Genomic DNA, 13,948 nt, shown 5'->3' on the forward strand with positions numbered 1-13,948 from the left:
ACAAAACAATGCAGTCAGCGTGGCACACTGGGCCAGTTCTGAGCCGTGTCTTCACAGGCCTGAATCCCCAGCTGCCGCCTTTACCCAGGACACCAAGCTCAGAGACAGGAAGAACCGTGATCGACCTGTAGATTCTGCTTTCAGCCTCCAGAACCTTTCCCGGCAACTAACTATACAGTGTAGCTACTTGCTTAAACTGTGGAAAGGAATAAATACAGGAAGAAAACTTTCTGTCCCAAATTACTCTGCCACAGCTTCGATTTTTCAAAGAAACTTTAGGTGTCCTTCAAAGTGTGCCCCGCATCGTGATCTCGTTCACATCTCCCTGGCATCCTCCCGGCCTCAGTCCTGCTCAGAAAGGAGCAGATGTGTTCCAGTCGGTGCTGGCCGCTTCCAAAGGGAAGGTCACACGCAGTCACACACAGGCAGTCCTCTAACAAGATGTTTGAAATGTGCCCCAGAGCTCTTAGATGAAGTAGCGGATACCAAAACGTATTCCTAAGCCCAGCTCTTTGTGTAACTTCAAGTACAACCCAGCTGCTCATCAGCCTTAGGAAACAAATGCAGGAGTAACTAATTAAAGGAATATGTTTCAAGGCCAGACAAGAGGGGAATGGTGTTTTGATGCATGAATTGTTGGCCTCCTTTATAAAATCTTTCTTCCTCTGTGGCCATAATCATTTCAAACAACTTCAACCAGGTGGAATATCTGTAGCCACTCAGGATGTAGTAAGGGGTGGCTGTGACTCAGTCGTGCGGGGGCCCTCGAAGCTGCCCTGGGTGGGAAACTGCTCTGCTGGGAGAGCTCACACACGATGCCCCTGGGACTTCCATTCCCCCACAGACCTGCCTACAGAAGGTCTCCCAGGGGCCATGGACACACCACTGGAAAACCATAGCTTTACCACCAGTCCCAGTGAGTCTATGGCGGGAAAGGTAAACCATCCCTGAGGTGCAGATGTCCCAAAGCCAAAAATCTTGTCTTGCCCTTACCCTGCCTATAATGACTTTAATTGAAGGCTTTGGGTTTGCCCTCAAGAGCTTACAGTCTGTGGGGGTCATAGGTGGCTGAAGCTGTGTTTGAATCTTTCTTTGGCAAAATAGCTTGAAAATCCTCTATTAAGAAACCTAGCTCCTTCTCTTTTTTTCAGCATTCTTTTACTTTCTCAATTTATTTACTTTTTGGTTGGGCATGCAGGCTTCTCTCTAGTTGTGGTGAATGGGCTTAGTAGCCCCCGAGCATATGGGATCCTAGTTCCCCGACCAATGATCAAGCTTGTCCCCTACGTTGGAAGGAGGATTCTTAACCACTGGACCACCAGGGAAGGCCCCCATCTCCTTCTTTTAGATGCTCAAATATTGAGAAAGCCCCACATATGCTGTCTTCTAGAATAGTTTGTTTCCTTATCTAAGACCCGCACAATCTTACATTTTCTCCCACGAGTGGCTAATTGCTTTCACACAGTCATCATTTTATTTTTATGGTATCATCATTCCATCCAATGACAGTGTTAGGATGTGGGACAAGCGAAGCATTTGCCTCACTTTCAATGTAAGTACCAGATTGTAGTGGCCACACAATGTATGTGACAGGCTGTTGTCATCCCCTCTGCCGTTTGCAGTGTCGGGGGAAAGGAGCTGGAAGACAAGAATGAGATCAAGGATGAAAGGAGGACTCATAAGAACCAATGCCTACAGAGGCCAAGCAGGAAACAAAACTAAGTGGTGTGTGTGAGCAGGTGAGATAAAAAATAGGGAGTGGTGAGAACTGGGGTGCAATAGAGAGCATGTGCCCCATGTGATGAAATCAGCCCTTAAGTTCCAGCCAATTGTTGCCGTAAGGGACTGTGGTCTGTCACAGCTGGAGCTTTTTCAAGAGCGTGCAGAAATGCAGACTTGATGTGAGTTCCCTCAATTTTATAATCATGAGGGGCAAGTTTTTTGCCTTTTAAATCATGTGTGGACCACACACAACATGACACTGGGCACAGAGTGGATGTGGGGCAAGCAGGTGGGTCTTTAGAACAAGAGAAATAAAATTGTATTGAAAGGATGCTTCTTCCTCTTCCCCTGCAATGAGGATGCAGGCAGTTTTAGTCCAATGTGACAGGTAAGGTTCCTCCTCCAAAGTTTAAATCCAAAAAAGACTACCCCTTCCTCGCATAGCTTTACCACCAGACATAATGAATCCATGCAGGAACAGGCAAACCATCCCTGAGGTGCAGAGGTTCAAAAGCCAAAAATCTTGTTTTGCCCTTGCTTTGTATATAATGACTTTAATTGAACCCTTTGGGTTTGATGAGATAACACATCACTGCGTCCACCTGGCAGGCCTACTTGTGCCCTGGGGTTGAACCACGCTAGAGTGCCTCTGGAAATAGCACGTTCCTGGCTCCACCTTCAGTAAGGAAAGCGAATAGAGTCAGTCTCCCCAGAGGTGAGCTGGGGAGGTTGGCTATACCCCAAGGAGCCAGGCTTGCAAGCTGGCTTTTAATGCAGTTTCCCAAAGCAATAGATCTATTCAGAGATTCCTTCTGGTTCAGTTTAATGAAACCACAGAAAATTTGCAAGCTAAACTCACCAAGACGACACATTAATAGAAAGCAGATTTTTCTGCTTTTGGATGTCTTGGCTAATGAGCGCATCTTCAGGAAGGCGCTGGAGTAAACCCATTCTCTGTGTCCTCAAGGTCCGGGAGAATGTGGAGCTGGCAGGGGCAGCTGCCCATGGGGCACTCACCATGGCTGCTCCAGAGCTTTGTACTTTATATGTAAAATGCTCTTTGCTCTCATAATCATAAAAACTTGTGCTGTCACGTTTTTCAGATCTCTGCGTCATTTCCACACAGAGTGCTCCTTTTACTAACTTATCTCCAAGCAGTCACCATTTTTCTTCTTTCTTCTAAGGACTCCAGTTTTCTTTGTGAAACTGCTCCCTACCTTTCATTAACGCTATACGTTTGTTTACTATTTGTCTTCTCTACGAGAATATAAGCTCATTGAAGACAGGAGTCTGTCAATAGTCTCCCTGCTGTTGTCAAATGCCTAGGACAGTGTGTAGAACAATACGGATGCTCAAAATATGTGCTAGCTAAGTATAACTAATGACCTATGATTTATGCACTAAGGCGCGATAGTCTCTGAGCTGAATAGATCCTGGCTGGGTCTCTCCAAGCATCCTTTATTTTGGCTTCACATTAGATGTCAATGATGAGCACAGGCTCTTTCCTAAATCTGTATTCCACTGGAAATCTTGTAGCTATACCATTTTTAAAAATATCTAATTTCGTCATTTTGTTTCAACTGCTTTTGGCAAAATAATGCTTCCCACATATAAAAAGAAAGACAAAATATTTTTCTCTAAAAAAATGCTCAAAATAACCCAACCAAAAAGTGGGCAGAAAACCCAAACAGTCGTTTCTCCAAAGAAGACACACAGATGGCTAATAAACAAATGAAAAGATGCTCAACATTGCTCGTTATTAGAGAAATGCAAATCAGAATTACAATGAGTTATCACTTCACACCAGTTAGAATGCATCATCAAAAAAATCTACAAACAAAAAATGCTTGAGGGCATGTGGAGAAGAGGGGACCCTCTTGCGCTGTTGATGGGAATATAAATTGATACAACCACTATGGATAATAGTATGGAGTTTCCTTAAAAACTTAGGAATAAAGCTACCATATGACCCAGCAATTCCACTACTGGATATTTACCATGAAAAAACTGTAACTGAAAAAGGCACATATAGTCCAATGTTCATTGCAGCACTACTTACAATAGCTAGGATATGGAAGCAACCTAGATGTCCACTGACAGATGAATGGATAAAGAAGTTGTGGTACATATACACAATGGAATATTACTCAGCCATAAAAAGGGACATTTGAGTCTTTTCTAATGAGGTGGATGAACTAGCGTCTGTTACACAGAGTGAAACAAGTCAGAAAGAGAAGAACAAGTGTCATATATTAATGCGTATACCTGGAGCCTAGAAAAAATGGTACTGATGAACTTATTTGCAGGACAGCAACAGAGACGCAAACATAGAGAAAAGACTTGTGGACCCGGTGGGGGGGGAAGGAGAGCGTGGGACAAATTGAGAGAGTAGCATTGAAACATATACATTACCATATGTAATGATAGCCAGCTTGAATTTGCTTTTTGACATAGGGAGCTCAAACCTGGTGCTCCGTGACAACTTAGAGGGGTAGAATGGGAGTGGGAGGTGGGAGGGAGTTTCAGGAGAGAGGGGACATATGTATACCTGTGGCTGATTCATGTTGGTATATTTTGGAAATCAACATAACATTGTAAAGCAATTATCCTCTAATTATTAATAAAAATATATAAAAGAAACAAGCAAAAGTGCTCAAAATATCAAAAGACTTTCTTTAAATTACTTTGACTGTTTAAGTGTACATGTATTGAATAACATTTCCTTTCACAGATGAATAGATAATAGATCTATAAAAAGGCAGACATTTGTAGGCTTTGCTTATTATTTGGAAAATAATAGCATTGGACATTGGATAACTCACCAGTTTCTAATACTGACATTTCAAATTTTTATATTATTCATTTTACCCACTTCCTGGACTGTCTTCAATACAAATTCAAATTATTTCTTTTTCTTGTTGATAAGTGAGATATTTTAAAAAGCACATAAAGAAACTAAGAAGACATGCTTGTCTGTAGCCATTTGCTAATGCTGGCATCCCATGTTTTAATGTTACTTTAAGACAATTCAGCTTTGAGAAAAGGAAATCAAGTATATTATCCCCTTCAGTTTATTTCCCACATGAAAATAATTTTTTAAAGTGAATATTGCATCCTAACACAGTGCAGAGAGGTGGTGGTATGAGTGGGGAATCGAGTATAGTTGGAATTCAGCAAACATTTGAAGGCTGGCTTGTGGCCACCTTGTCTCAAATGATACCAATCTTTGGTTCCAATCTCCATTTATTAAAGAACCAAACTGGATATATTTGCTTTAAATGACTGCCCCTGTGTTTGCATGAGAAGAAGAAGGACTGGGAAAACATACAGAGATAACTACCAGCCCATTTCAGTTTGTGTTTGGCCCCAGTATGCCTCTGAAATAGCTCTTATTAGTGCAACCCAAAGACCTCCTTGCTAAACTCAACGCTATTCCCAAATCATCTTCCATCTCTTCAGGGCAACGTTTAACACTAATGACTGGTTCTTCCTTCTTGGCACATGACCTTTCTAAAGCGTCCCATGGTACAGTTTTCCTCCCACCTTCATGGGACTTTTTCTGCCCTTTCAGTATGGACATCTCTTATTTATTCATTACATGTTGGCTGTTTCAAAACACAGTCCCATGTCTCTCCTCTATTCCATAATATTTTTAGAGAGTCTGAGCTACATGTCTTCCTTCAATTATCCACTATTTGAACTGGTGTCTAATCTCCAGTCTGTACACTTAAATGTTAAGATAACCACCCACTTGTTAACTTCTATTAAATGTCTCCAAAACATTTTAAATCCAACCAGTCCCAAACTAAGCTCATGATCCCATAATCTAATCTATCTATGGGCTTTACATCCAAATCAAGACACCAACTTTCATCCCATTATGCAAATCACCCTTGATCCCTCTCTTTCCTTTATCCTGTCTCCAAACCAAACCCAATTTTATTTGCTAATAAATTTCAACGTGTTCATTTCTCTTCAAAACCATGACCATTACTCTAGGCTAGCCTTTCATTTTCCCTGTTAAACCGAGAACCCCTTCACATGAGCCTACCCATATGCCTTCTAACTCACCCCCTGACCCCTCAGGGTAGTAGAGAACAGACCCATCACTGCTGGCTTCATACTTTGGGCAAACAGCACACATAACAGCCCACAGAGCCCTTCTCTTCCTGGCCTCCACTCATCACTCAGGCCTCATAATGCATCCTAAATTCTCTCTCCGTGTTGGCCAGCCATTCTGGTAGTGCTTTCAGCCTCTTCCCTAGTGCTCCTTCTCATCAGAGAGTCTTCCACGGGCACTCCAGCCTCCAGGAAGTGCTTTCTCCTCCTTATCTAGTTAACTCTTACTTACCCCTCAGATCTCAGTTCAATGGTTCCATCCCCAATAAAACTTTCCCTCTGTTGCCTGACCAGATAAAATCTCTTAGCACTTCTCCTCTTAGCACTTAATGCAAATGCAATTTTATATTTTTCCTGCTATTATTTATTATTAGTTCCTGTATTATTTCTTATTTATTAATTATTTCTTAATCTCTGCAGTCTTTTTTGGAGTATACTTGCTTTACAATGTTGTTTTGGTTTCTTAAACAAAAGTGGTGGGAATGCAAACTAGTACAGCCGCTATGGAAAACAGTGTGGAGATTTCTTAAAAAACTGGAAATAGAACTGCCATATGACCCAGCAATCCCACTTCTGGGCATACACACTGAGGAAACCAGATCTGAAAGAGACACGTGCACCCCAATGTTCATCGCAGCACTGTTTATAATAGCCAGGACATGGAAGCAACCTAGATGCCCATCAGCAGATGAATGGATAAGGAAGCTGTGGTACATATACACCATGGAATATTACTCAGCCATTAAAAAGAATTCATTTGAACCAGTCCTAATGAGATGGATGAAGCTGGAGCCCCTTATACAGAGTGAAGTAAGCCAGAAAGATAAAGAACATTACAGCATACTAACACATATGTATGGAATTTAGGAAGGTGATAACAATAACCCTATATGCAAAACAGAAAAAGAGACACAGAAATACAGAACAGACTTTTGAACTCTGTGGGAGAATGTGAGGGTGGGATATTTCAAAAGAACAGCATGTATACTATCTATGGTGAAACAGATCACCAGCCCAGGTGGGATGCATGAGACAAGTGCTCAGGCCTGGTGCACTGGGAAGACCCAGAGGAATCGGGTGGAGAGTGAGGTTGGAGGGGGGATCGGGATGGGGAATACGTGTAAATCTATGGCTGATTCATATCAATGTATGACAAAACCCACTGAAAAAAACAAAAACAAAAACAAAAAACAAAAAAAACCCAACAGTGCGTGTCGTCCCCTAAGGAAAAAAAAAAAAGAAAAGTGAGTTAATACATATATGTAGAATCTAGAAAAATGGTATAGATGACCTTATTTTCAAAGCAGAAGCAGAGACACAGATATAGAGAACAAATGTGTGGGTCCCAAGGAGACAAGGGGGAAGTGGGAGCTGACACGCTGCTGCTGTTGCCGCTGCGTAGTTGTTTCGGTCGTGACCACCTCTACGTGCCCCCATGGACTACAGCCCATCAGGCTGCCCTGCCCACAGGATTTTCTAGGCCAGCGTACTGGGGTGGGTAGCCTTTCCCTTCTCCGGGGGATCTTCCCAACGCAGGGATCAAACCCAGGTCTCATGCACTGCAGGCAGATTCTTTACCACACAGCCACCAGGGAAGCCCCATATATACACTACTATGTATAAAATACACTAATAATGAGAACCTACTCTATAGCACAGGGAACACTTCTCACTGCTCTGTGGTGACCTAAATTGGAAGGAAGTCCAAGGTAGAGGGGATGTATGTATACACGTGGCTGATACGCTTGGATGTTTGCTGTCTTCATAGGCTGCACATTCCATAAAGAAAGGAATGTGCATATCTAGTTTGCCCACCATTATATGTTTATTGTCTGGCACAGTGCCTGCCATGTAATAGGAATATCACTAATATTGTTGATTGAAGGAATAAATGGAATTGCAATGTGGTATTTACCTATGAGTGAGTGATAGTCGCTTAGTCCTGTCAGACTCTTTTGCGACCCCATGGACTGTAGCTTGCCAGGCTCCCTGTCCATGGAATTCTCCAGGCAAGAATACTGGAGTGGGTTGTCATTTCCTTCTCCGTTTACCTTTGAACTTCTTGTCAAAGGTCAGATTTGCGATGTGTGCCTACCTTCAAGTCCTTAAAAGAAAATAAAATCCTAGGCAATGGTTGCAGCCTGGAGTTAGTGGCTCTAATCTCCAGATTTGCTCTGGGGCTCAAATCAGTTGTGTCTGTATGTATAAGGAATGAAGTATCAGAGTGCATGGGAACTGAAAGAAGATTTCCCCAACTTTTTCCATCCTTTTCTTTATCAGGAACAACAAATCCTTTATCTGCTTGGGTGAAATATGTTCTCTTTCAAAAGGTTCTGTTCCTCCAAAAGCAGTAATTATAGTCATAAAGCAGGAAACATACAGGTTAGTGGTATGGGTGGGAAAAAGGAAAGGATAGTGAAAGAGGAAGGAGCGTGGACTTAAGGAAAATCAGTCTCGATTTCTGAAAACTGAAGGGAAAAAGCATTTCACAAAGGAAAATATAGAACATAATTTCTACAAAGTCTTAGTATCAAATATATATACTCCCTATGAGTATATATACAAATGGCTTCTTCATCCTGGTTTCAAACAATCTCTGCCTTCCCTGTAAGACCAGCACAGAATCCCCAATTGTTGGCCTTCAGACAACCTCTCCTGAATTATTTCTTACGTTAGGAAATGATACAAGAAACTGGCGGACCATGTGTTCTGATTTGGGGCACAAAATATAAGGTCATGAGGAGTCAATCCCTGGGTAAGAAATATCCTCTGGAGGAGGGCAGGGCAACTCACTCCAGTGTTCTTGCCAGAAAAATCCCGTGGGCAAAGGAGTCTGGCAGGTCTCAAAGAGTCAGATATGACTGAAGCAGCTGAGCAAGCATGTACACATACACAGTATGTTTTCATCATCTGTAATGGAGAAGAATCTGAAGAAGAACATATATGTATATATCACTTGGCTGTACACCTGAAACTAACATATTCTGAATCAATATATGTTGAAGCTGTTTGAAGAAAAACACAGCCCAGTGTGTTAAATAACAGTGTGTCCATACACAGAAGATATTTTTCAAATGTAGGGAGGCAGTGAAGCTCTGTGCCAGGACTAAACTCAGACTACAACCTTTATCTCCTTTAGAACCACATGTCTTGAAAGCTTTTCCTAGAAGTCGCCCTAATATTGCACAGATTCTGGCAGGACACAAGACTTGTTCAAGCCCTAACACTGGCCTCTCTCAATACGCCTTCACTTGGGGTTTTTGCTTCTGATCTGCTGTGCCCCTGGGATGAGAGGGCATGGCTGAAATCAGACTTACATTGAACAGTTGGAAACATGGAACCGTGAGATCATAACTGACCATCTGGTAGCCCAAATCTACTTCAAGAGCACCTTTTCTGTTCATTTTTTAAAATTAATTTTTATTAGAGTATAGCTGCTTTACAATGTTGTTGCTTTCTACTGTACAGAAAATGAATCAGTCTTATATACACATACATCCTATGGCTTTTGGACTTCCTTCCCATTCAAGTAACCACCATGCTTTAAGTAGTTCTCTGTGCTATAGTGTATGCCGTCATTAGCTGTCCATTTTATAGATAGTATCAACTGTGTGTGTGTGTCAATGTCAACCTCAACCTCCCTGCCTCCCAACTTGTGCAATATTTAAGATTTTTGTTGTTGTTGCCAGTATTTTAAAACCAAGAGATAGTACACAAAGTTCTAGATTCCCAGGCTTAAAAAAAAAAAAAAAAAAAATTGTCCTGCTGACAGAATGGTCTATGCTGGGTTGTGTATTTCACTCTGTGTGTGTCCCCAGGGAGCTCTTCAGTCACATCTCCTTTATTGACTCATGGGTACCACCAAATTGGCCTCTGTAGATGGGTGATTACCCTTCTTGGCCTAACCCTTGTCTTAACCATTTCAACCCAGACTCAAACTCTTAGAGCAGTCCCGTTTTCAGCAAAGTTACCCCAAAAAATGCCTCGGGTCAGTAACTCAGAGCCTCAGGTACATTTTGTTTCTTTACTGAGCCTGACTTTATGCTTCCATTCTCATTAAGTGCTGTGCATTCTCGCTATCACATCTCAACTCATGCCTCAAGAACAAATGATGAGTTGTCTAGCCCTCTTCACCAATATGAATGCCACGTCTTTTGGACTGTGGAAACTCCTCTGTGTTTGGCCTGCTTGAGCATCCGAGTCTCACTTTGAAATCACAGCCCTTGGGAATGGGTCTCACTTCTTACTGACCCTGAAAGCTATTTGCTCCACCAATAGCTCTCACTCCTGGATTCACATTACAATCACTTGGGGAACTTTTTAAAAACTTTTGATGTTACAATGAAGACCAGTTAAATCAGAATCTCTGCAGGAAGACCCTAGAATTCTGCATTTTTTTAAGTTCTCCACATAATGCAAGTGTCCCCAACCTCCAGGATCTAATGCCTGATGACCTGAGGTAGAGTTGATATAATAATAATAAAGTGCACAGTATATATAATGTGCTTGAATCATTCTGAAACCATCCAGTCCACCTCATCTGAAAAAAAATTGTATTCCATGAAACCGTCCCTGCTGCTAAAAAGATTGGGGACCACTGACATAATGTACAATGTTCCAAGTTTGAAATCCACTCTGCAAAGTAATATGGATTACCTTCTTCTTCCCATAAATCCGTCAGAGTCATAGGTTCTGCCTTTGTTCTCAGGACCAGCCCACTGCCAGCGATGCCCCCTTTCACATACACACACATTCACATATATAAAGACATAGATAGATAGGTAGATAGATACTCACGTCTTCATACATGTCAACGACTCCCAACTCTGGCTGTGCATTAGAACAACTTGAGGATTTTTTATAATACTGGTGTTTGGGTTCTAAACAGATCAATTAGCTGAATGAAATCAGAATCTATTAAGCTACGATTGACAACTACAGTGCTAAAGTATTCAGTGTAATAATAAGATCACTTCCAAGAAGATGCATCTTATTGGTAGCATAAGCTGTGTGACAAATAGCCGCGAACTCTTAGGACCCTACAAAAATAAGCACTGTTGCTCATATGTCTGCAGGTTGACTGAGCTCAGCAGGGCAGCTCTACTGATAATGGTTTGGCCTGTTCACACAACTTGGATGGGCTGGGAGTTGACTGATTGAGGCTGGATTTGGCAAGTGCAACCCAGCTCTATTCCTTCTTTTTCGGGGTCTAGCAAGCAAGCTGGGCATGTACTTCTTGTGATGTTGGCAGAGGCGTAAGTAAACAAGGGGAAATATGTATGTATGTTTCCAAGCCTTTGTTGTGACTCATGTGGTAATATCATGGCCCAAAGTAAGTCACAAAGTAAGTGAGAGTGAAGTCACTCAGTCGTGTCCAACTCTGCAGCCCCATGGACTGAACCTACCAGGCTCCTCTGTCCGTGGGATTCTCCAGGCAAGAATACTGGAGTGGGTTGCCATTTCCTTCTCCAGGGGATCTTCCCGACCCAGGGACGAACCCGGGTCCCCCACATTGTAGGCAGACATTTACATCAGTGGATGTGACTCCAGCATCAGTGGAGCAAGGAAGAGACTTTTCCTGGGAAAGAATCTGCAGTAAAGAATCTGCCTTGCAATACAAGGGATGTGGGTTCAATCACTGGTTGGGGAACTTAGATTCCCAAATGCCCTGGAGCAGCTAAGCCCAAGGCTCGGAACTACCGAGCCCGTGCACCAGAACTAGAGAGTCCCTGGGCTGTGCTGCGCTTAGTCACTCAGTTGTGTCTGACCCTTTGTGACCCCATGGATAGTCCTTGCACTGCACCAAAAGATCCGACATGACCCAATTAAGACCTGATGCAGTCAAATAAATAAATAATAACTACAACAAAAAGCAGAGCAAGGAACTGCATTATTCTCCTGAAAGTGAGAGAAGCAGAGTGGATATTCCTGAAAAACAATGTGATTTCTCACTGAAGATATGGAGATACCTTTTTTCCTTGAATTATAAATAGCTCAAGCATTTAAGATGTAGGCTGTGTGTTTGAGAATTCTCAGTTGACCTCATCATGGTCTTTTCAGCCTTGCAGCCCCTACTGAAGTCTTCTCTGACCTATTGCTACATCATGTCTTTGTTACAATTCTAAGTCCCAGAATCTCTGCTCTAAGCATGTGTTAGAAGCAAACAGTTCTCTTGTTCCACCTATTACTAAATTTAGAAAATAAAAAGGGATGGTACCTAAGGTAAGAATCACTTGTTGAAAAGTGTAAGTCATAGACTCGTCCAGGAGTTCAGAGCATTCTTCTCTCACTATGTTTTGAAAATGTCTTACTTTATATACAGTAAAGATTATAGTGATGATAGAGAACAGAATTGCTTGCATCTCAAGCTGCAATCTCAAGAATTCATCTCACAATGGGGTGGCCAGTATAATCTTTTTTGTTTTTCAAGTCTTACTGAATTTGTTACAACGCTGCTGTTTTATGGTTCTGTGTTTTGGCAGCAAGGCATGTGGTGTCTTAGCTCCCCAGCCAGGAACTGAACCCACATCCCCTGCATTGGACTGCCAGGGAAGTCCTTGCAATCTTTTTTTTTTTTTTTTTTTAATTTGATTTTTTAGAATTTCCATATGCAATGTAATGTTTAGGCATGCTGCTTGGGATGTTATTTCTAAAAAAAATAATTGGCCATTTTTCAGAATGCCATTTTGATTTTAAATACTAGTTAAGAAAAAGGAATGATGTAAAAATACATGAACAATTTTCTATTACAGAAATGAAAAACTGATTTGCATCTAAATGTGCAAGAGGTGAAGTAATTTAACCCTTCACCAGATGATATGGCAATATATAATACATTTCTTCAGCTGTTTGAGAAGGCTGTAATGTATTTTTATATTGGCATAGAAGATTACAAATTACATTGAATAGTATCCATAATATTTAATTCTCTTCCATTTTTTTTTTTCTTTTGGTCTAACTTCTCCCAATTTTGGTAGATCACATGGGGTGATGGGATACGTGTCAGAAAAAGATATTCAGAGCTATTTAGACACCTCTTTGGAATTAAGTGAAAGAAGCGCTTGATTATGAAAGTGTAATAATTCAGTCTAAGATCATGTATATACATTCTTTTCTAGTTGCAGCCAAAATCAGGTTTAGAGATTTCTGTTGAGTTCTTTTTGATTGATGGTGGTGGTTGTTACATAAAAATGGAAATTTCTGCCTCATGCTTAGGAAGCCAGACATTATCACCCCTTGATTGTTCATTTGCTAGAACAACTCGTTTCATTTATTAAAGTAAAGACAAGGTTGAAACTGGATCTACACAGTACATGTCAGTGGCTTTATGTGTTTGTGAATAATAAGTAGCCTTCAGTGCTCAGTGTTGACTTTCTAGGCTACAACTCGACATCATTTTGATTTCTCTTTTGATGAGCCAATACCATCTTGGAGCTCTTAGCTGTAAATAGGAGAACACTTATAAGGATGAGAGGGAGCGATGTTCCTTTTGGAAGGAAAAGGGGAGGAAGGGGAGGCTTTTGTTCAGTCATGGAAAATGGACGTGTGTCTCACGGTGGCCGCAGTTTAAATAAACATAAACTCTGAACGAGAGATTGTTCCTTCGTGCTAGCAGCACCAAACCAAAATACTGTTTTATTTGGTTAACCCCAAAGTAGGATGTGGGTACCAGGCTTGGAAACCATATGATCGGGTTTCAAGCAGATACCACTAGAACTGTGCTTTTGTCTTGAGAAAGGAAAGTCATAAAGGCATTACTCCTCATAACACCATCATGATGTTTAGCAAACAGAGGCAACCATAACAACAGCTCACTTCAGAGAAAGGTCTGCAGGGTCCTTTGCCCTTTCAGCATAAAATATGAAACCTCTCCAGATTAGAACTCTGCAGAGTGAATGGGGCATTTTGCAAGGAATAGTAGAGAGACAGTGGGAGTCTTGGGCACAGCCTGGTGAGGGAAGAAGTGTTCAGCTCATCTCCTGTTCCCCATGTGAGTTCTGGAGTCTACCGATTTGGTATCCGTGTCTAGAAGCATCACCTGAAATTCCCTGTTTCCCAGTGGTGATCCAGCCAGGACAAAACAGCAGCCTCCATCACTGGGTGATTT

Source organism: Dama dama, chromosome 23 (genome assembly GCF_033118175.1).
Source record: "Dama dama isolate Ldn47 chromosome 23, ASM3311817v1, whole genome shotgun sequence".
Lineage (NCBI taxonomy): Eukaryota > Metazoa > Chordata > Mammalia > Artiodactyla > Cervidae > Dama > Dama dama.